Below are 23,452 nucleotides of genomic sequence, written 5' to 3' on the forward strand. Positions count from 1 at the left end.
ACAAAAGAACAGCACAAAAAGTTGATGGAAACTTATAAACAACAAAAATGTTGTCAAATTAACTAATTTTAAAATTCAATTAGCAATTGACCTGTCGCAAAAACCCGCCCTTTTTAGTTACTGTTGTTATGTTCAATAAACAATGGCGCTGTCAAACTACACATCATGTTTAAACGCAGTGAAGAATACATTGCAGAGCAAAGAGAAAACTGACAACACGCCACCAGACAAGACAGAACAGGTTACTTCTGTTATAAATCAAGGTCTAAGCTTTAAAATTTGTAATTTTTTAAGAAATTCAAACAATCAATATCATTGAATCATTTCCGATTCAGTCAGTAAAAGAATCACTAGCTAATTCAAAATAATGATATTTTCCCACGTAAAACATTGAAAATGGACTTTAGCATTTTCCACAAGCATGGCTCCAGTCCAATCCTGTTTCTACTAAAGGCTCTGTGTTTGGGCCTGGACTCTCCACGAACTGGCAAGGGAACAGACAGAACCAACATGGCTTTGAACGCAGCGGTAGGGTGGGCCGGCTGCGCCAGAACCGGGCCTCTCCTTTTTCTCTCATTGAGTCTCTCTCTCTTGTTCCTGTCCTACTTTTCAGCCATCTGAACAAGAGCTCACCTAATAAAACATGAGTTGACCCAAATCTACAGGGGTCCATCAGGTGATATACATGAAGATTTCCCCAAGTGAAACGCAGTTTGTTATAAAGTGACATATAGAGCAAGGTGCAATTTCACAGCTGAAAGTCGACACAAAGGTGTCAGGTTGTCTGGAGACGGGAAACGTTTTAAAGCGCAAATTAGATTTTAGCAAACGCTTTACTCCAGCATGTAACATGTTAAACGATTGTGGCTATAAATGGATGTTATATATTCTTAATTCAGGGCCTTATGCTTTCCACAAGCCAAAATATGCAGACAGAACTGTAGAATTCAGTCATAAAAACTTTACTTTAAATGGATAGTTCACACAAAAATGAAAATTATCCCTTTGTTTACTCACCCTCAAGCCATCCTAGGTGTATATGACTTTCTTCTTTCAGATGAATACAATTGGAGTTATATTTAAAAAATATCCTGGCTCTTCCAAGCTTTATAATGGCAGTGAATGGCTGTTGAGATTTTGAAGTCCAATAAAGTGTATCCATCCATCATAAAAAGTGCTCCACACATCTCCAGGGGTATCTCCAGGGGTTAATAAAGGCCTTCTGAAGCAAATCGATGTGTTTGGGTGAGAAAAACTTCACAAATCGTAATCTCGCAAAAGTGACAAACGCAGAAGCTCAGAGTGCAAAACACTGGTCACTAATTAGAAGTACAAAACGAGGATTTGTAAAGAAAATTGTCAGAGGATTTTAATATAAGCCAAGAGGAGACTGGTTTCCCTTCGCTGTAAACAAAACTTGGTTCTCATGAGACTAGCATTATCTCACCAGACCTTACGCTACGCCTACGTCCTACGACATCCACTGGAACATCACTTTCTTGTGAACGCATGTGAAGATTACGGTTTATAAAGTTATAAATATGGATATTTTTCTTATACAAACGCATTGATTCACTTCGGAAGGCCTTTATTAACCCCTTGGAGCCATGTGGAGTACTTTTAATGATGGATGGACGTACTGTATTGGACTTCAAAATCTTCAAAACACCCATCCACTGTCATTATAAAGCTTGGAGGTGCCAGGACATTTTTAAATATAACTCCGACTGCATTCATCTGAAAGAAGAAAGTCATATACACCTAGAATGGCTTGAGGGTGAGTAAATCATGGGTTATTCTTCATTTTTGGGTGATCTATCCCTATATATTAGCAAATACACAAGCTAACATACTTTAAAATGCTCTTGACAGCAAGAAATAACATTTTATAGCATCTGACTGATGACATTACCCCGCATTTACAGACAGCGTTACAGAAGGTTGATCAGTTATCCACTGATTAAAGAGTCGACTTTGGAAATACGTAGTTAGTTTTGGTAAACAACAGCATGTTGTCTCCTGAGAGAGTGCTGATGGGAAACAAAGGCTCAGCGGGACACTGGGTGGAGATGACGTGTCTGTTGCGCTCGCTTTGCCTGCTGCGTGTCAGTTTGTGTCTGGGCTGTCATTTTCTTGCACCCATCCCCCATGACAGAGTAAACGCCACAGTACGAATGTCACCGCTGGCCACCAGCCCCTTCGTCCTGTGCGTGTGTTTGTCCAACGAGGGTGTGTTTGTGCCAAAACACCCGGCAACCCTCTTGATTGAATTTTCATTGTCACTTATGTGTCTCAGCGTGGCTTTCTTCCAGATACAATTGACATTGTCTTACTCTTCCTTCAGAGAAGAGTCCCCTCCTTCATCCTCCTCTTTTTCGCCTTTCCGTTCTCTTATTGAGAGATGCTTGCGGTCTCATCGGATTGTTTTAATTCATGGCCTACTTCTGCCTAGTTGAAGTATGCAGAAATCCTCCAAATGTAGTGGAATGGCCTACTTACTTCCAGTGAATATAATACAGAAAGAATATGAAGTTCACCTGACTGCTGCTCCCTCTAGGATCAGAATGCGTTTTTGCAGCATATTGATCTGGACTCTAGGCTGGATTCATTGAGAAATAAAGATTGTCACTAGGGATGCAGTGAAATTTCAGAGCCAAAAATTATCAGCCGAAAATGACGGCTAGTTCCAAGCACTTGATAACTTTCACATGTTTCACAGGTCTGATATTTTACATAAAAGACATTGACATATGGTCCACAAGAGAAAATAATTTGTCAGATCTACAAAAATTTCCATACACTTGATTCTTAATACTGTGTTTTTACCTGAATGATCCACAGCTGTCTTTTTTTGTTTACTGATAGTTGTTCATGAGTCCCTTGTTTGTCCTGAACAGTTAAACTGTCTGCTGTTCTTTAGAAAATTCCTTCAGGTCCCACAAATTATTTGGTTTATCAGCATTTTTGTGAATTTAAACCCTTTCCAACAATGACGGTATGATTTTGAGATCCATCTTTTCACACTGAGGACAACTGAGGGACTCATATGCTACTATTACAGAAGGTCCAAAAGCTCACTGATGCTTCAAAAGAAAAAAATCATGCATTAAGAGCCAGGGGGTGAAAAATGTATGCCCATCTCTGCAGGTAACAACAGAGTATTAAGAATCAAGTGTATATAAACTTTTGAACGGGGTCATTTTTATAAGTTCAACTATTATTGGCTCTTTTGGAGCATATGTAAATGTCTTTTATGTGAAATATCTTATTCAGGTCAGTACTAAATAAAAAAATAACATGCATTTTGTATGATCCCTCTTATTTTGGTAAAATAATTAACATTTTAATTATTAACAGATTCTGCAAGGGGTATGTAAACGTTTGACTTCAACTGTAAGTGAACAATAGGACTTTAGTGCCTTAGAGGCCTACACCGAACCATCGAGTGTGCATTGAGCGAGCATAGTGTGCATAGCGGCCATAGGGGGGGCGCTCATGAGCATCTTTCTAAAAAAGTAAATGACAAATAGGACATTGTACCTGTGCAAGCGGAGGCCGTTAGATAGCCATTAACTAGTAAAAGCCAACATAGATGGTGTTCGCAGCTCATTTCCTTTCCAAAAATGTAGGAAAATGCCCATTACAAACTAAGATAGAGGTAAAATAAGGTGACCTCAACTGAAAAGGAAAGAGTTATTACATTTTGCTGAAAGATTTGTCATTGGAATATTGTGCTGCAATGACTCATTTTCAATATGACACATTCATTTAACACAAAAAGCACATTTTAGCATTTAATCTAACACCACCCGTTCACAAACTTTAGCTATTGTTCACAAAACAGATGAACTGGTGTCAAATAAAGACAAAAGCAAAAACCAGCCTTGCAAAGTGCCTATACTCTTCCACAGTTATAGGAGATAGCTTTCTGTTGTAAAACATAGCGATCATGCCGCAGGATGCTAAAAACACAGCGCTGAGTTGACTAAATCTAGAGACAACAACCTTAATAAATATCTTTACTTAATATCCTAATGATTTTTGGCATAAAAGAAAAACCGATAATTTTGACTCATACAATGTATTGTTAGCTATTGCACTTAGTTCTGCAATCATTGGGAGTGAATTAAATACTCCTTAAATATTCATGGTGATGTGATGACATATGCTAACAACATTAATATCGCAACATCCTGTAAAACACAGGGTCTACTTGTGATATCAAGTATTCAAAGTACATGAATGGTAAGTTAAAAAGCATTCAGGCGTTTACTGAAAGCCCCATTCATATTTTTACTCCTGCAGCTGTTCCTGAAATACAATGAAATCAATGCTAATTTCGTTTCCACATCCTACACAAATGAAAACGTCTTGTAGATTCCTGTAAATGCAACAGCGTTTGAGTCAGACACGAGTCGAACAAGCATAACCTGTTAAAATGCAAAACCATCAGAAAATTAATTTTCCAGACCCACACAGGATGTAACATTTTCACATTTTCTGAGATGATTCTGAGGAAAAATCTGCTACATATGGCAAAAAGCATTTTGCAAATGAACTGAAAATATTTAAATCGAATTTAGATTTTAAATATTTAATTGATGTTAAATATATATTTAATTCATTATTAGGAGCAATTGAGGAGACACCACACACAAATTATAAATGATGTTTAAATTCAGTGTAAATTTGCATACCTTTGCAAATTTAACTATTTTAATATAATATTTAAAAAAAATTCAAAATATTATTTAAAGAGCATGTCAAAACTAAACCTTTCAAAATGAAATTATAATGAGGAAAAACACACACACACACACACACACATATATATATATATATATATATATATATAAATGATGAATTATACACCATATTCATATTTCTTCCTTCATATAAGTTTAGGTCAATCAGATAAAATCTATGGAATCTTGTTTTTGACATGGAATAAAAAAAAAAACTTTTTTTATCTTGTAATTCTATTTTTTTTCCCCTCACAATTCTGAATTTATATCTTCCATATTCTGAAGTCATTGTGAGATTTAAAAAAAATTGCAATTGCCTTTTTAATGTTTGGAGAAAACTATACTAAAAGAAAAGTCAGAACTGCAAGATTTAATCAATTCTGATGAAGATCTGGGATGTCAGCAGAATTTTAAGAAAAAAGTCAAAATTCTCTTTTTCTCAGGATTGCGAGTTCATATCTGGCAATTCCGACTTTTTTCTCAGATTTGTGAGTTGCGAACAAGGACTGAATTGTGAGATACAAGTTCAGAATCAGAAAGAGAATCGTAAAATAAGATTTTTTTTTTAATTCTGCAGAAATTACGACACCGTTTTAGTGCCACATAAAAAAAAATCTAAGATTCTGAGATTAAAGTCATAATATTTCAAGAATAAAGTCGAAATTAAAAGAATAAATTCAAAATATTAAAAGAATAAAGTCAAAATATTTTGAGAATAAAAATATTTTGAGAATGAAGTCGAAATTACGAGAATGAAGTCAAAATATTTTGACAAGAAACTCATTAAAGTCAATTATGAGAACGAAGTCAAAATGTTTTGAGAATAAAGTCAAAAATTACGAGAACAAAGTCAAAGTGTTTCGAGAATAAAGTCGAAATGTTTCGAGAATAAAGTAAAAATATTTTGAGAATAATTTAGTCAAAATTATGAGAATTAATTCATAGATTAAACTGCGAGATTAAAGTTATAATATTTTGAGAGTATATTCTAGCATATTGCGCATGCAAATGCAAAATTAAAAACACTGGGAGAAAGTCTCAGCTTCCAAAATCTGTCAATTTTATAGTGAAATACATAAAAATGATCTATTACAATAATGTGTTTTTCAAGCTCTTTAATTTATTCTCGAAACATTTCGACTTTATTCTCTTATTTTTAACATTATTCTTGAAATATTTCAAGCTTGACTTGACTTCGTCTTTATTCTCTAAATATTTTGACTTCAATCTCGTAATTTAAGATCTTTTTATTTTTTAATGTAGCACTAATATGCTGTCATATAACTGGCTTTAATAAACCTAATAATTAAAAATTGCTTTATATCCATCAAAAAGTATCTAAACCATCACTAGACCCCAAACAAATTCATAACCTCTACCTTCGAAGGTCAAAAGGGCTGGTCACAGAACTGTGACCTTCAGTAACCCTGTCCTCATACCTCCATCATAAGAACCTCTCACCCTGTCCATCTCCAATATTTTCTTCAGTCTCACGCGAAGCCAGTCCTGACCTGACCCAGCGTCTGTCGGATTGAGGGGCATATTTAACCTGTCAGGTTCTCTGTCCGATAGCTGCTGTTTCTGGTCCAGTCTCTGAGCTGTCAGCCAGATTCCTCACCACACTTTGACTTGCTCCACAGACTGTCAGTCACATCTGAAGTTTGACTCTCCCTTCGGCTTACGAGGACAAGCTGATCTTTCTTGAGGACATCTATACTAGGTTATTCAGCAAGTGACGTGTTTTAGTTCTGCCCCTAAAAGGTGACGTCATGACGTTTGATTACAAAACATTCAAGAACCAACTAAGTGAACTGTTGGGTGAAGTATTCCATGAAAAGATATGATATCTGTGGTATGTCATCATTTTTATCATTTTTGTAACCCTAGACCACAAAACCAGTCATAAGCAGCATGGGTATTTTTGTGGCAATAGCCAACAATACATTGTATGGGTCAAAATGATCAAGTATGTCCTTTTATGCAAGAAATCATTAGGCTATTAAGTAAAGATCATGTTCCATGAAGATATTTTGTAATTTCCTACCAGAAATATGTGACCCTGCACCACAAAACCAGTCAAAAGTGTCATTTTTTTATTATTGAGATACAAAGAACATACAAAGCTGAATAAATAAGCTTTCCATTAGATAAGACAATATTTGGCTGAGATACAACTATTAGAAAATCTGAAATCTGGGTGCAAAAATAAATAAATAAATAAATAAATATTGAGAATATCGCTTTTAAAGTTGTCCAAATGAAGTTCTTAGCAATGCATATTTCAAATCAATCATTACATTTTGATATATTTATGGTAGGAAATTTACAAAATATCTTCATGGAACATGATATTTACTTCAAAATCGATAATTTCGACCCATTCACTGTATATTTGGCTATTTAAGTGCTATTTAAGAGGTTTGGTGGTCCAGGGTCACAAATATGCTAATAATTATGACATAATCATACCACAGATATCATATCTTTTTAATGGAATACTTCACCCAACTTCACCTAAATTTTGATTATTAATATGCCTTGCTAAGAACTTAATTTGGACAACTTCAAAGGTGATTTTCTCCATATTCAGATTTTTTTGAACCCTCAGATTTCTAGATTTTTAAATAGTTGTATCTCAACCAAATATTTTCCTATCCTAACAAACCATACAAACCAAATCAATTTTTTTTTTAAATCAACCCTTATGACTGGTTAGATGTGGGGTCACATTTGGTTCAGTATCGAATATTTAACAGTTTTAACAGAATAATTCATATTTGCTACTCATTTCTCCTGTTTTTACAGTTAGATTCATCTGTAACACTTTAAAGTTAATCCAAAAAATAAATAGTAAAACTTCAACTATCGTTTTTGGGGGGGAGCATAATATGAAAATAATCATCTTATTTTATCTGCCAGCATTAGCTTTGCATTTAAAAAGGATGGATTTGTTTTAGAGAAGCTGTAAATTCATTATAAGTCCTCAGACAAGTTCACAACCAACAACTAGCTGATCGACTTGCTATACTCTACTCTATAAACCTGCTTCAGCTCTGCACTTATCTGAAGTGCTTCTGAATGAGAAATCACAATCTCAACCTCATCTGCACAAGTTCAGTCAGTGGGAGCTCTTCATTCAAATGAACATCTTTTTGACCTTACACAACCTACAACTCTAAATCAAGTCAAAGTTATCTAAAAAATAACATTTATCGATAAAAATCGATCGTGAAAATAACCGAATGTATTAATTAATCGCATCTGTGCACTACGCATGGAAAACACATTTCCATGGACAAAACGCTTGTGGAAAACATCGGAGAACACAAGGTGGGCTACGACTAAAATTGTCCTAAACATGAGAATTCATACATATAGTTTAGGGTGGTTTGCCCTGTCAGATACTCTGTTAGATGCTGGTGGTATTTAATGCGTTTGAAACATGTTTTCCTCAGCATTACTTACATTTTACGCTTGTATCCTTGTCTGTAAATATCAGAAAGATATGCGAGAATATCCATTTTCCACAGAGGCTTTTCCTCATCGCAAGAGAGTGTTCGTTAAACTTCACAGACTCTGTCTATGGAACGAGCGCTGGTGCGCGCATGCGCGTTACCTAGACGGAGCGCGGTAGATTTGGCGCGCAATAATTCTGACTAAAATATATGCGTTGTTAAAATATTTCTTGCTGTACATTAAATGTATATTTATAATTCTACCTGTAACTATTATTATAAGAGCAGTAAGGGACTATTGTAATAGAGTTAAAGGGTTAGTTCACCCAAAAATGAAAATTAGCCCATTATTTACTCATTCTCAAGGCATCCCAGGTATATATGACGTCCTTCTTTCAGACGAATGCAGTTGGAGTTATATTAAAAATAGTTTTGGCTCTTCAAAGCTTTATAATGCTATGGACGGGTGTTTCTCTTCAACAGACCAAAACTAGTCCAATAAAGTACATCCATCCATAATAAAAAGTGCCTCTGACATTTTCCTTTACAAATCCTCATTTTTATACTTCTAATTCGTGACCATTGTTATGTTTTAGTCCCTCCACTGTGCGCCTGTGTGCTTCCATGTACAACAGTTAGCGCATAAGCTAGAGAAAAGTGATTATTATGTTTTAAAAACGGATATTTTTCTTACAAAAATGCATCGATTTGCTACAGGAGGCCTTTCTTTACTCCCCAGAGCCATGTGAGGCACTTTGTATTATGAATGGATGCGCTTTATTGGACTTGTTTTAGACTGTTGAAGAGAAACAACTGATCATTGACAGTATAAAGTAGGGATGCTCATTTCGGTTAATTTTCCTGACCGACAACCGCTGCTCGTTATCCGAACATTAACCGTTAACTGATACAATTAGAATAATAAATTAGTTTAAAATAAAAATAGAATGCACGAGTATCTGTGATGATACATTAAAAATACAAGCAAATGTTTTATTTTAACGTGCAAACAGCAGCATACAGAGCAACAAAAACAACTGTATTGACATATAATTAAATTATCACGCATCAGCAGCGGTTCTGAGAACAGAGAAAATCTGAATGAAAAAAAAAGAATAATATAAATAGGCCTACACTAAATATGTATAAATTAAATAACTACCTAATAAAGATGACAAAACTAAAACACACTGAATCCTTTTATGCGCTTTGAAGAACTGTACCGGTCTTATTCTTCTCGTTGGACATAAAAATATATAGCAGGCCAGCCAATACCTCAGTGTGCCTAGTTTTTAACATGTCCACATGCTGTACGGATAGGCAGGACCGAACTCTTAGATCCGCGAAAAAAAACACCATCACAAAAACCCTTTAAATTTGCGGTTCGGGACTTCCATTCACTGTCATATGCGTGAGGAGAAGCGCGTGTTTTACAGCGTTCAGCAATAGCCAATCACAGACATGTATGTTGATTTGATTATCACTGTGGCCAATCACAGGAGGCTATGTTACAATCCACTCACCAACCAAAGTGCCGGTTTCAGTTTTGCTGACTTCTACACTTTCGCGAACTCTCTTATTAAAACAAAGAAAGTGTTGGCATTATATAAATAAGAGATTAATTGTGCAGTGTAAAGGTTATTTTATTACTTTTTAATAAGTTTATGAGATTGCGATGAACTACTCTAGGATGAGTGATAGCTTTCCAGTGATTGTAACGGGAGCGCCTATTGCGCACTTTCTAGACTATAATTCATTCAGAATTTGAATACATTCACTCACGGATTCACTCTCTGATAACCCAATAACGCCACTTGCCATTGAGTTGCATATACTACATCAGTTTACTAAGTAAAGGTGAAGCAAAATATGTCTGTACAGCCACACTGCGCGTGAGTAAACGGATAACTTACAAATAGCATTATTTCTTTCACCATGCAGCAAACGTAAAAAAAAAAAAAAAAAAAGAATAGAAAAAAAACCCTTTTAAACCGTTTAACTGATAGTAATAATCGGTTAAAATTCTTACTGTCGGTTAACGGTTAAACGGTCAATATGAGCATCCCTAGTATAAAGCTTTGAAGAGCCATATATTTAATATAACTCTGATTGCATTCGTCTGAAAGAAAGAAGTCGTATACACCTAGGATGCCTTGAGGATGAGTAAACAATGGGATAATTTTCATTTTTGGGTAAACTAACCCTTTAACATGTAATATAGTCTAATTACTAGGGCTGGGCGATTTGGCCTAAAATCAAAATCTCGATTAATTGAACATTTTAACTCGATTACGATTAATGAACGATTATTTTATTTATTAATAAAATTATATTTAATTATATTTATATAATATTTATTTTTTTGCCCTCATAGTTCACTGACAAGTAGGGATGCACCGAAATTAAAATTCTTGGCCGAAACCGAAATCCGAAAAAGAGGAAACCAAGGCCGAAAACCGAAACACCGAAAGAATTATGCCAATTATTAGTACCATTCCTTTTATGGCTATGACTGTGTACTAATCTTACTAGAATCAAGGCATTGCAATTGCATACATTAATATTAAAGTTTCAAAGAATAAATCAATTATATTAATTTAAACAATTATTATCATCAATCAAGTATTTTATTACTTGACATATACATATATTTTACTGCCTTTGTTTAAATTGTTTAAATTTTTATAACATTATCTTCTGGATCCATCACATCATAGACTGTAAAAAAATTCACATTTACAAGACTACGCGTTTCTCTTCCAGCAGGAGGCGCTGTCAGACTGGTATACAAAGCAGCGCAACAAATGACTTTGAAACGTGCAGCGCTCAGATTAATTCAATGGATAGCCTTTTGAAGTTTAATAATTTCTTGTCTTTCAGTCCCCACATTTAAGACCACCTGAAATCATAATTATGACTTTTATAACCCCTAATAACACTGCAGTTTTCAATTAAAATTAAGAGCTTTATTTCAAGAACAGATTTTCTGAAACAAACCTTGCACAATATACGTTTCTTTTTATACGTTTCCCCACCATATTCAGGGCACAAGGAAAATATTAGGGGACTAAATTAATATCAGCATATGAAGTATAATCGTCTCTCATTGTCTCTGAGAGAATGCACGTCAGATGCTGAAAATCAGTTTTCACTTTCATTTTAACATTGCGCAGTTTTCACGTTGCTTGTGTGATATCCATTGGCTCACCTCCATGGTTTAAAACATAAATATTAATAAAAATACAGTATGAAAAGACATATCTTTAAAATATTGTGACGTAACACCAACGTAAAGCTAATGTTTTTCACTCACTGAAAGCTACATCTGTCTCGATCTCTGCTCTTATCACTGCACGCACGACTGCAGACACAACCCCTCTGGAAAGTTTTGCAAATCGCTATCCGTGGGTCTTTCCATACATCCACACCGCAGACGTGTTGCTTCAGACAAGCACGTGCAGGCTGCGGTTTCTGTTTGTGTCAACATACTGTTTCGGCCGTGTTGTTTCGGTGATAAAAGTCTTTCGGCCGAAAACCAAAAATGCACTTTCAAAGTAGAAAATAAGCACTGTCTTCTAAACAAAATTACTCTTGTATATCCTGTAAATTTTTTAAGCTCTCCATGGACATGTCGGCGGAATAACGTAATGTAACGGAGCGGGGTCACGTGACTCCACACGCGGTACTGTTTTTAAAGGGAAAGTAATCGAAATAATCGACCTGGAAACATTTGATCGATTATAGGTTCTGAATGTCGATTTCGATTATTTTTCGATTAATCGCCCAGCCCTACTAATTACTATGTTCAGTTGAGTAATTGTGTGTGTTCCTCGTAGCAGTTAATATTTAGGCTGTGCTTTTGTTTATTATCATGTCACATTGTAACTTTTAAGCAATGCGACTTGATTATATGAAGAGTGTTTAAAGGGATAGTCTGCTCAAAAATTATACTGCTGTCATCATTTACTCACCTTCGCTCAAACCTGTGCCAATTTTCGTTCTTCTGTGTAACGCAAGAGGTGAATTTCTGAAAACTATGCTGTGCAGTCTTTTTAACACAATAAAAGTGATTGAGAACTGGGGTTGTCAAGCTCTAAAACGACAGGCGAGGGAGAGTAAATGATGACAGAATTTCCATTTTTGGTTGAACAATTCCTTTCACAAGATTTGAGAGTGCTCTCTGATTTCCCCTGGGATGACGTGGGATTAAAAACACTGATAGAACCCCTGCTTAGTGACCTCACAGAGCTTCTACAGCTCACAAACAGATCAGTCTCAGATCAGTTAGACTCAAAAGTGATGGCTACGTTTATCTCCGGAAATAGGGGTGAAAACAACAATTTATATTCAAGGGATAGTTCACCCAAAAATAAACATTCTGTCATTAATGGTTTCTTATGTCATTCCAAACTCGTAAGACCTTCGTTCATCTTCAGAACACAAATTAAGAGACTTCTGATGAAATCTGAGAGCTTTCAGACCTTGCATAGACAGAAACGCAACTACCACGTTTAAGGCCCGGAAAGGTAGTAAGAACATCGATAAAATAGTCCATGTGACATCAGTGGTTCAACCTTAATTTTATGAAGCTACGAGAATACTTTTTGTAAGGAAAGAAACCATTTCAATTCAACAATTTCTTTTTTTTTGTTGTTTTTTGACTTGTCTAGAGTATCTGAGTGTCCATATGCATGGCCTGACAATCAGTATAAACGCTGACACCGAGATTAGAGCCGGAGAAACTGAACGAGACGGATCTCAGGAAATTAAAGTCATCACAGAATGACCCGTCCCATCTAGAAAACCACTGTCTGACCTATGTAACCCTTCCTGATTTGCTCCCTCCTGTCGCTGTCTATTCAATCCCTTCACTCCCTTCTTTCTCTCTCTCTGGACCACTCCTCCACACAATCCCTTTCACCCTCTGGGTGACCTTTCTCTGCCTGTGGACAGACCACTTAACATTGCTTCCCCACCTGTGGAGCGGCGGAGGGAGCGGGTAGCACTTCAAAGCCCTGTGCAGTGATTGAGCACTGATTGCTGTGGGCCACTTGACTCATTTCATCTCATCTCAAGGACTTAAACTTCTGGAGAATGAGGTGGGAGGCAGATGGAATGCTGCGGAAAAACAGGCAGCTTCTGCCTTTGATGGGATGAGCTTCCTTTGTAAGCCTATTTGAGCAACATTTACGTGGCCAAATAATCTAAAAGGGTTGTCCACTAGTTGAATGCAGAATACAACTATTTTTAACTTGCTTTTATGTTGATGCTCTAAATATAGTCTAGTCTCGTCTAAAAATGCGGAGGTTGTTATACTTTATAGAATTACATCTTAGGAAAAACAGTATATTAAATTTTCCCTCATTCTTGATTACATTTACATTTGTTATTGGCAGATACTTTGCTACTACAGGGACTTTCCTACTAGAGTGCATACAATGTGTTTATGCCAATTAGTAGTTCACCCAAAATGAAATTCGTCTTGATGTGCCAAGTTTGACTAAGGGAGAGAGAAATGATGGATAAAATTCTCAAGTGTACCAGAATTTCAATTAAATCAAACGCCAGACCTTCGGAACACAAATCAAGGTATTTTTGATGAAATCCGAGAACTTTCGGACTCTGCATAAACAGCAATGCAACTACGTTCAAGGCCCAGAAAAGTAGCATGGACATTGATAAAATAGTCCATGTGACATAACCGTAATGTTATGAAGCAACAAAAATACTTTTTGTGCACTAAAGAAAACAAAAATAATGACTTTATTCAACAATTCCGTCTCTTCCGTGTCAGTCTTCAACACAGGTTTACGACGTGTGACTAGTTGTGACCCACTAGCCTTGAAACCCCAAAAGCCGTACAAAAAAGTACAGTATCAAAGTCCGTGATCTCTTTTAACAAATGAATTCAATTTATGTCAGATTATGGAGCCAGACTGATCTCCAGACTGATTTCAGTGAACTCTTACAACATGGACAGAAGTCCATGTAGAAACTGACCGATTGCCACATATTGTCCCCTTGTGCCCCGTCGCAGACAGGCCCAGAAGTGAAATGAAATCGAACCCCTTCAGAAGACCTTCGTTCATCTTCTAAAGACAAATTGAGATATTTTCTATGAACTCCGAGAGCTTACTGAACCTGCATAGACAGCAATGCAACTAACACGTTCAAGGCCCAGAAATGTAGTAAGAACATCGATAAAATAGTCAATGTGACATCAGTGGTTTAAGCGTAATATTATGAAGCTACAAAAATACTTTTTGTGTGCAAAGAAAACAAAAATAACTTTATTCAACAGTTTCTTCTCTTCCGTGTCAGTCTTCAACGCACGTTCATGATGCATGACAATAGTTGTGACCCACCTGCCTTTAAACCTCAAAAGCCGTACATAAATTTATCAAAGTCTGTGATCTCTTTTAACAAATGAATTAAATATATGTCAGACTATGGAGCCAACCTCCAGACTGATCTCAGTAAACTCTTACAACATGGACAGAAGTCCATGTAAAAAACGATCGGTTGCCAAATATTGTCCCCTGGTGCCCTGTCGCACACAGGCCCAGAATTGAAAAGAAATCAAACCGCTTCAGAAGACCTTCGTTCATCTTCTGAAGACAAATTAGGATATTTTCGATAAAATCCGAGAGCTTTCTGATCCTGCATAGACAGCAACGCAACTCCCACGTTTAAGGCCCAGAAAGGTAGTAAGGACATTAATAAAATAGTCCATGTGACCATCAGTGGTTCAACCATCATTTTATGAAGCTATGAGAATACTTTCTGCGAGCATAGTTGAATTGTTGTGACCCATCAATCATGTAACCTCAAAAGCCATACAAAATCGTATCAAAGTCTGTGATCTTTTTCAACAAATTAATTCAATTTATGTCAGATTGTGGAGCCAGACTGATCTCAGTGAACTCTTACAACATGGACAGAAGTCCATGTAGAAACCGATCGGTTGCCAAATATTGTCCCCTGGTGCCCGTCGCACACAGGCCCAGAAGTGAAATGAAATCGAACTGCTTCAGAAGACCTTCGTTCAACTTCTGAAGACAAATTAAAATCTTTTTTGATTAAATCTGAGAGCTTTCTGATCCTGCATAGACAGCAATGCAACCGACACGTTCAAGGTCCAGAAAGGTAGTAAGGACATTAATAAAATAAACCATGTGACGTCAGTGGTTCAACCTTAACTGTATGAAGCTACGAGAATACTTTCTTTAAGCACAGAAAACAAAATGACTTTATTCAACAATTTCTTCTCTTTTGTGTAAGTCTTGGACACGTATTCACGGAAGAACAATAGTTGACAATTTACAACTATTGTGGCAATTCATATTGAACTTTTAAGCTTTTATTTTGACAGAAAACTCCAGGTTAAGTGAAAACAGGCTTACAAAAGTGCCTCTCACTACAAATCTAATGAAATGCTGTAATCTTCTGCAGCGAAAATAAAGCATAATTGGTGAGTGTTGCATTCACAAACGCTCGCTAAACTCACAGCACATGCATTAAAATATTTCACTGTGAACTGAGCCGTTCTGAGGTGCGGAAAACACCAGATCACGAGCTATTCACCTAAACTAAGTGCATGCTTCACTTTGAAACGCGCCACGAAAACAGACTTTATGAAGGGATTAAGTATGTTTGATTGATACTGTGCCAAAGCATAATGGCCTAAAAACACAACTTTAAAGACCTTTTGCTAAAATAAGAAGTTTAAATAAACTAAAATTTTTGCCCAGAAGACCTTACGTTTCATATCGCCACGTGACCATGATGATTTCGAGACAGTTTTGCTATCATGGTACCATGATATTGATAAAACCGTTACATTCCTAGGAGCTAATCTCCAGACTGATCTCAGTGAACTCTTACAACATGGACAGAATTTCATGTAGAAATTCATCGGTTGCCAAATATTGTCCCCTGGCGCCCCGTCGCACACAGGCCCTCAGTGGCTTCATCGGCCCGGGGTTTCCGCTTTGGTGCCTTGCCCTGATCATCCCATCTGTCTGAAAATCATCCTCCCTTTCTCTGTTTTGGAAAAGAACGCTGGAGTCTTGCAGACTGGGTCAATAGGAGCATGTCGGATTGTATGACAGCATCAACAATCAGGTCAAGGTCATACGTGTTCTTGTGTGCCACCTACTTTTAATAAGATGAAACAACCAAAAGAAAGTCCGTCCGCCTGAAAGAGGGGGGCTTGTCTGCCGTGAATGTGGAATGCAGTTTTATGTTTGTGAGGTAATGTGTCGCATCTCAGAGGGACCTGTTTGGCCTTTTCGAAATTTCTCCTCAGGGATCAATAACATATCTCCCTGTCTCTTTGTTATTTCCTCATTGCTTCGAGTTTAACCTTAAGTCCCTAGGAAGATTTATGGCTGCCAACTCAGAATGTAGACCGATATTATAAGTTTCACTAAAACAAAACAAAAGAAATGCAGCATACAAACCCTTATAAAGCCTGTTTGCACATTGCCAGGAAAGTCTACCTTCGAACGTGTGAAAGTCTCCCGTTACAGACAAGCTGTTAATAAGAGAAGAAAATATTTTTAAAAGTATTCGGTGTGCCTAGAGGTGTCAGCGAGTCAGCTGGCGATCTTGTGGGTGCTGTTTGATGCTAAAACAATCAGACAAGTGCGTGATAGCCTGAATTGAAACTTCCTCCTGACTGACATTCTTAAGAAACCACAAGCGCACAATATAAGCACTGTTACACAAGTTCAGTTAGAAGTCAGATGTCAAAGATTTTAGATATAGTATCCGATTCTTTCAGCCTGCTACAAACACCACAAAGACACAACATCCCATACAGTGTTGCCAGATTGGAAATGTCCAAGTATCGTACCAGAAGCTCAAAATTATCGTATTTGGGAGAAAATTATCGTATTTGAGTCAAACATTCAAAATAAAGATATTTATCTAGGTTTTACAGCTATTTCTCCTTTTCAGCACTCATTTTCTATACCTTGTTGCAATGCTAAACTATCTTACCCTAGTCAAACGTTCAAAATACAGCTATTAATCTAGGTGTTACAGCTATTTATCCTTTTCAGCACTCATTTTCTATACTTTATGTTAAACTAACCACCTCAGTTTTGAGACAACTGACCTAGTTGCGACAGGAACGTTAACTTGTGCTCGTGAGAGAGAGCCATTCTCTATGATGATTGGTTGAGAAGACGTAAGATTGGATGAAAGACATGCGTAACGCCACGTTCACGTCTCCTCACAATCATGAAGGTAGACGTAGGATCCACACAGCTAGATGAGAATAGAAACTCTATAATTACAACGACCATGGTGTCACAAAATTCTGAAATTATCGTACATTGTGGTATTATTGATCGTACATCGTACAGAGGTCAAAATTATGGTACAAATACGATAATTATCGTACGTCTGGCAACACTGATCCCATAAATCAAATTAAGCTTAAAGGTGCCGTCGGTACATTTTTGCTAAAAATGTATCTGTCATTAAAGTACAAGTGGTGTTGGACTCTATACTGACACCTTCTGGCCTGGATGCATGAAGTTTGTTTACTAGCTATTTAGCTTCTGTTTTGTTTCTTTTCGTCTAGGTTTCTCTGTTTATTTTGCTTTGATGTACATTTATGTTTTTGTTTTTTTAAAGCACTGACTCAAGGTCTGTTCACACCAAGAACTTTAAAGGAAAAGTTCACTTCCAGAACAAAAATGTACTGATAATTTACTGACTCCCTTGCCATCCAAGATGTTCATGTCTTTCTTTCTTCAGTCTTAAAGAAATTATGTTTTTTGAGGAAAACATTTCAGGATTTTTCTTCATATAGTGGACTTCTATGGTGCCCATGAGTTTGAACTTCCAAAATGTAGTTTAAATGCAGCTTCAAAGGGCTCTAAACAATCCCAGCAAAAGAAGTCTTAACTAGTGAAAAAAAAAAAAAAAACAATTTATATACTTTTTAACCTCAAATGCCCATCTTGTCTAGCTCTGTGTGCACTCTGTGCTCTCCGGTTTAAGACAAGGTATGTTGAAAAACACACATCTCATTAACTCCTCCAACATCGCTCTTTTACCTTTTTTGTAAAGAGCGTTTGGTCCTATTTGCACGTTCATGTTGTAAACTACTTCTGCAGCGATGTAGGACGATTTTGAAGTTGGAGGAGAAAAGGAGATGGGTGTTTCTGGTTCTACCCTAACCGTCTTGAACCAGAATACACAGAGTTCACGCAGAGCTAGGCAAGACGAGCATAACATAACCAATCGTTTTACTAGACAAGCCCCTTTTTTTTGCCTGAGATCGTTTAGAGCCCTTTGAACAGAACATTTTGGAAGTTCAAATTCGCAGGCACCACAGAAGTCCACTATATGGAGAGAAATCCTGAAATGTTTTCCTCAAAAAACATAATTTCTTTTTGCCTGAAGAAAGAAAGACATTAACATTTTGGATGACAAGAGGGTGAGTACATTATCTGTACATTTTTGTTCTGGAAGTGAACTATAAAGATATAGTTCTAAAAGAATAGCAGTTTCCACAACTATAACAATAACAACACAAAGGAAAAACAATATAGCTGAAATCACTTTCGGAAAACAAATTTCCACTTATTGTGCATTGGTGTGAATGCTGCTATAAGAATCGCTATAGTTATCTTTCTACCTGATCTCATCACAGAAAAACATACCTGTAGGAACTTTTTCGCAAGATGAAAAATACATACCAATAAGAACATATCACTGCAGTTTCCAACAGAAATGAACACTAGAGGTGCCAAAACAGTGAGTACTTGTGGTTGTTTTCGTACACAGTTATGATTACAGCTCCATATGTTTCGCTTTCCAGACATAACAAGCTTGTTCGGTAGCTCAGCCGGCACAAAATTGGACTTCGGATGCATAATCCTTGGGTACATATTCCATGAAAAACATAACTCATGAGGAAAGAGCTGAAAGATTTGAGATAAAAAAAACAAGCTAAAACGACATGCTTGTGATTGTGTTTTCACGTAACATTTACTTTTGTTCATACTATCAGGTAGGTTTAGGTGTAGTGCAGATGGTATGTTATTTTAAAACGTCACGGAGCATTAGAGTTATAGCGCCACTCAACAGACATTTCAAGTCAGAACTGCGGTGACACATACAAAACCAACGTCACATGAAAATGTATCATATGGAAAACACACACTATTTTGGTTATTTGACCAAAATAGGAGGTCTTTTGACACTGAGGACAACTGAGGGACTCATATGCAAATATTACAAAAGGTTCAAACGCTCACTGATGCTTCAGAAGGAAACATGCATTATAAGCCTAAATTTGAAGATCAGGGTACATTTAACTTTTATCTTCTGAGAAACATCTTCTGTAGCTTCTGAGGGGAAGTACTAAATTTAAAAAATATGATATTTAGGCAAAAAAATAAAAATGTACACATTCTCATTCTGTTCAAAGGTTTACACCCCTGGCTCTAAATTCACCGTGTTTCCTTCTGGAGCATCAGTGAGCATTTTAACCTTCTGTAATAGTTGCATATAAATCACTCAGTTGTCCTCAGTGTAAAAAGATAGATCTCAAAATCATACAGTCATTGATGGAAATGGTTCAAATGCACTAAAATGACGAAAAACTAAAGAATTTGTGGGACCTTTCTTTTCTGAAGAACAGCAGGCCGTTTAACTGTTCAGAACTCATGAACAACTATGTTCAGAAAAAAAAAACACAACTGTGGATCCTTCAGGATCATTCAGGTAACAACACAGTATTAAGAATCAAGTGTATGTAAACTTTTGAACAGGGTCATTTTTTATACATTTATATATTATTTATTCTATGTGTAAACGTCTTTTATGTAAAATATCTTTTTCAGCTCATAACATGCATTTTGTATGATCCCTCTTATTTTGACAAACAACATTATTTGGTAAACAGCCACTTTCAAGACCTGCAACTAACAAACTATATAATCCTTTAAATACATTTATTTTAAATGTCTTGAAGCCCTGTAGAAGTTTACGATGAGAACCACCAGTCTTGAGCATCCAGCTCATAATTTTACTGATATTTCCCAAAACGCTTTGCATTTCTTAACGTCTAAAACTTCATTTGAGCAAAAAACGACTGAGTGCACCTTTAAGCTCAATAAAAGAAAAAATACTGAGCCCAACAGCCCGGCTCAGGGCCTAAACGCACCATTGGCTGATAGCTAGTAGATTGTTTACAGGTACCTCCAGCCCACAGCACCTATAAAGTGGGCTATATATTAAAAGCATCTATATAATAAATAACCAAAGAGGCTTTCTGACACACATAAAGCACAGCATGCTGATTTCTGTTTGGGATTTATGCATATAGAAACAGAAAGCATCCACTATCATCCTTCTCTCACATCAAATATGATCCATTTGATCATTATTTTGTAATCCACAAACGGATTTTTCTCTTCAGCCTGTTACGCAACAGTCCCAGCCCATACTAATATCTATAGCCATATAATGTGTCTACAGACAAAGAAAATTCAGTCCCCAATCATATCGCAACGCATTTGATGATGGTGCGCTGAAAAGACGCCCTCACTTCAAATCCACCAAAATAATCGGCGATTTATTACCCCAGCCAAGTTCCTTTGTTCAAACCGGCCTCGATTGGGAAAATAAATAAATAAAAACACTGTATACCCGCAAGATGCGTCTTATAGCGGTCCGGGCACGTACAGAAGACAGGTGCACCTGCCTCGGGTGCGCAGCGATTCCTACAGCCTCTTATCGCACACGGATGCTCCGTTAGCAGGCTATTATTTAAAGACGCTTCTTACCGTTCCTCAGTCAGTCCTTAGTGTATTCCTCATCGTCCATATATCAGTCCGTTCGAGAATGGCTTTAAAATCATATGCCCAGCCCGCTGTATTCTTTCACATCCTCATGTCATTCACTGATGCAGCAGTGGAGCCGAAGACACGCCCACCTCATCTCTTACCCCCTCTTGAATGACGTAAAGGAGCAACAGACTCCGCCCACAACCCACTCGCACGCCTATTGAATGACGTGATAAATGAGCTGCAGACTCCGCCCACCGTGGAAACAGCTGCCTGTTAGAATTGCTATCACAGTCTGTGGTGTGTTTTTTATTCGTAACTATTAGAAGATATTGTTTTGCAGGAAAACAAAAGGCTATCAGAACATACTTTTGTTTATTCATATTTATTACATAACATATCGATAAACTGTTTTCCCACAATTAATTTTGTTGTTGTTGTTGTTGTTGTTGTTCATTACCTATTTATATTCAATGAGCATAATAATATCCGGTTTTACAAAGCTGGTACACAACTGAAATGTTCTTTTATAAAACAGAGAAGTAGAACAGATTAAACAAATATATATAATAATTTATAATAATATAATATAATAATAATTTATTACCCAGTCAATTCAATTCTGATTTTCTCAGTAAGAATTTTATTTTATTGTATGACTTTTATTAACTGTCAGTCAACAGAAAGGGGCTGGTACTTGGCGATGATTGGTTAATCCTTTACATTGCAATATTAGTCAAATTAAAAATGTTGAACAAGAAGAAGCTGTTGTATAGTTGTTGCATTATTATTAATTTTTTTGTTAGCCTAATTTATTATTATTGTTGGTTGTTTTAGTTTTTGTCATTTTAATTATTATATTTGTATATTTTATATTCTTCTTATCGCTTTTGTTGTTGTTTTGATCTTTTGTTATTTCATTATATTTATTACTTTTATATTTTATATTATTATTATTGCTGTTTTGTTGTTGTTTACATTTTTACTTTATTATATTTATTGTTTTATTATTATTGTTTGACATTCAAAATATAGTAAGTCATCTTAAAAACAAGAAGCACTTGTTGGATAGTTGTATTATTTTTTATATATTGTTGTTGTTGTTTTTTGTCTATTTTATTCATTTATTTATTACTTTTTACATTTTTTATTCTTCTTATTGTTGTTTTAATCTTTTATTTTATTATTAGATTTATTATATTTTATATTATTGATGTTGTTGTTTTAATCTTTTGTTATTTTATTATTAGATTTATTACTTTTATATTTTATATTATTATTGTTTTAATTTCTTGTTATTTTATTATTACATTTATTACTTTTTTATTTTATATTACTGTTGTTGTTGTTGTTTTAATTTATTCTTATATTTATTACTTTTATATTTTATTATTATTATTATTATTTATGTTACTGAATGAATGAATGAATGATGCATTTGTATAGCGCTTTCATGTGTATTTCCGTACACCCAATTATTATTAGGAGGCCATGATTGACTAGGGCCAGTGGAGGGAATTTGGCCAGGACACCAGGGTTACATCCCTACTCTTTACGAGAAGTGCCATGGGATTTTTTTTGTGACCACAGAGAGTCAGGACCTTGGTTTAACGTCTCATCCGAAGGACGGTGCTTTTTACAGTATAGTGTCCCCGTCACTATACTGGGGCATAAGGACCCACATAGACCACAAGGGGAGCACCCCCTGCTGGTCTCACTAACACCTCTTCCAACAGCAACCTAGTTTTCCCAGGAGGTCTCCCATCCAGGTACTGACCAGACTCAGCCCTGCTTAGCTTCAGTAAGCAACCGGTCTTGGGCTGCAGGGTGATTTATACTGTGTTGTTGTTTTAATTTCTTGCTGTTTTATTATCATATTTATTACTTTTATATTTTATTATTATTGTTGTTGTTTTGATATTTTTATTGTATTACTATATTTATTACTTTTATATTTTTCTGTTTTTTTAATTTTTATTTTATTATTATATTTATTATTTTTATGTTTTGTATTATTATTATTGTTGTTGTTGTTTTCATTTGTGTTATTTTATTATTACATTTATTTTGTTTATATTATTATTATTATTATTATTATCATTACTGTTGTTGTGGTTGTTTTAATTTCCTGCAATTTTATTATTATATTTATTACTTTTATATTTTATAGTATTATTACTGTTGTTGTTTTGATCTTTTGTTATTTATTACTTTTATATTTTATATTATTTTGTTGTTTTCATTTTTATTTTATTATTATATTTATTATTATTTATTATTGTTGTTGTTGTTGTTTTGATATTTTTTATTGTATTATTATATTTATTACTTTTATATTTTATATTATTATTGTTGTTTTGGTATTTTGTTATTTTAATATTATATTTATAATTTTTTATATTTTGTATTATTATTACTGCTGCTGTTGTTGTTGTGGTTGTTT

General features: G+C 35.6%; 1 protein-coding gene across 1 annotated transcript in view; it reads right to left on the bottom strand.

Moving 5' to 3' along the window:
* otud7a (OTU deubiquitinase 7A) overlaps positions 1-21,135 on the bottom strand; it is a 132,703-nt gene extending 111,568 nt beyond the window's left edge. The window contains exon 1 of the mRNA XM_073831743.1: positions 21,010-21,135. The gene's annotated coding sequence lies outside the window, so the exon portion shown is untranslated. The remainder of the gene's footprint in view (positions 1-21,009) is intronic.
* Between the last annotated feature and the right edge of the window lie 2,317 nt (positions 21,136-23,452).

This window comes from Garra rufa, chromosome 25 (assembly GCF_049309525.1).
Source record: "Garra rufa chromosome 25, GarRuf1.0, whole genome shotgun sequence".
In the NCBI taxonomy this organism is placed as follows: Eukaryota; Metazoa; Chordata; class Actinopteri; order Cypriniformes; family Cyprinidae; genus Garra; species Garra rufa.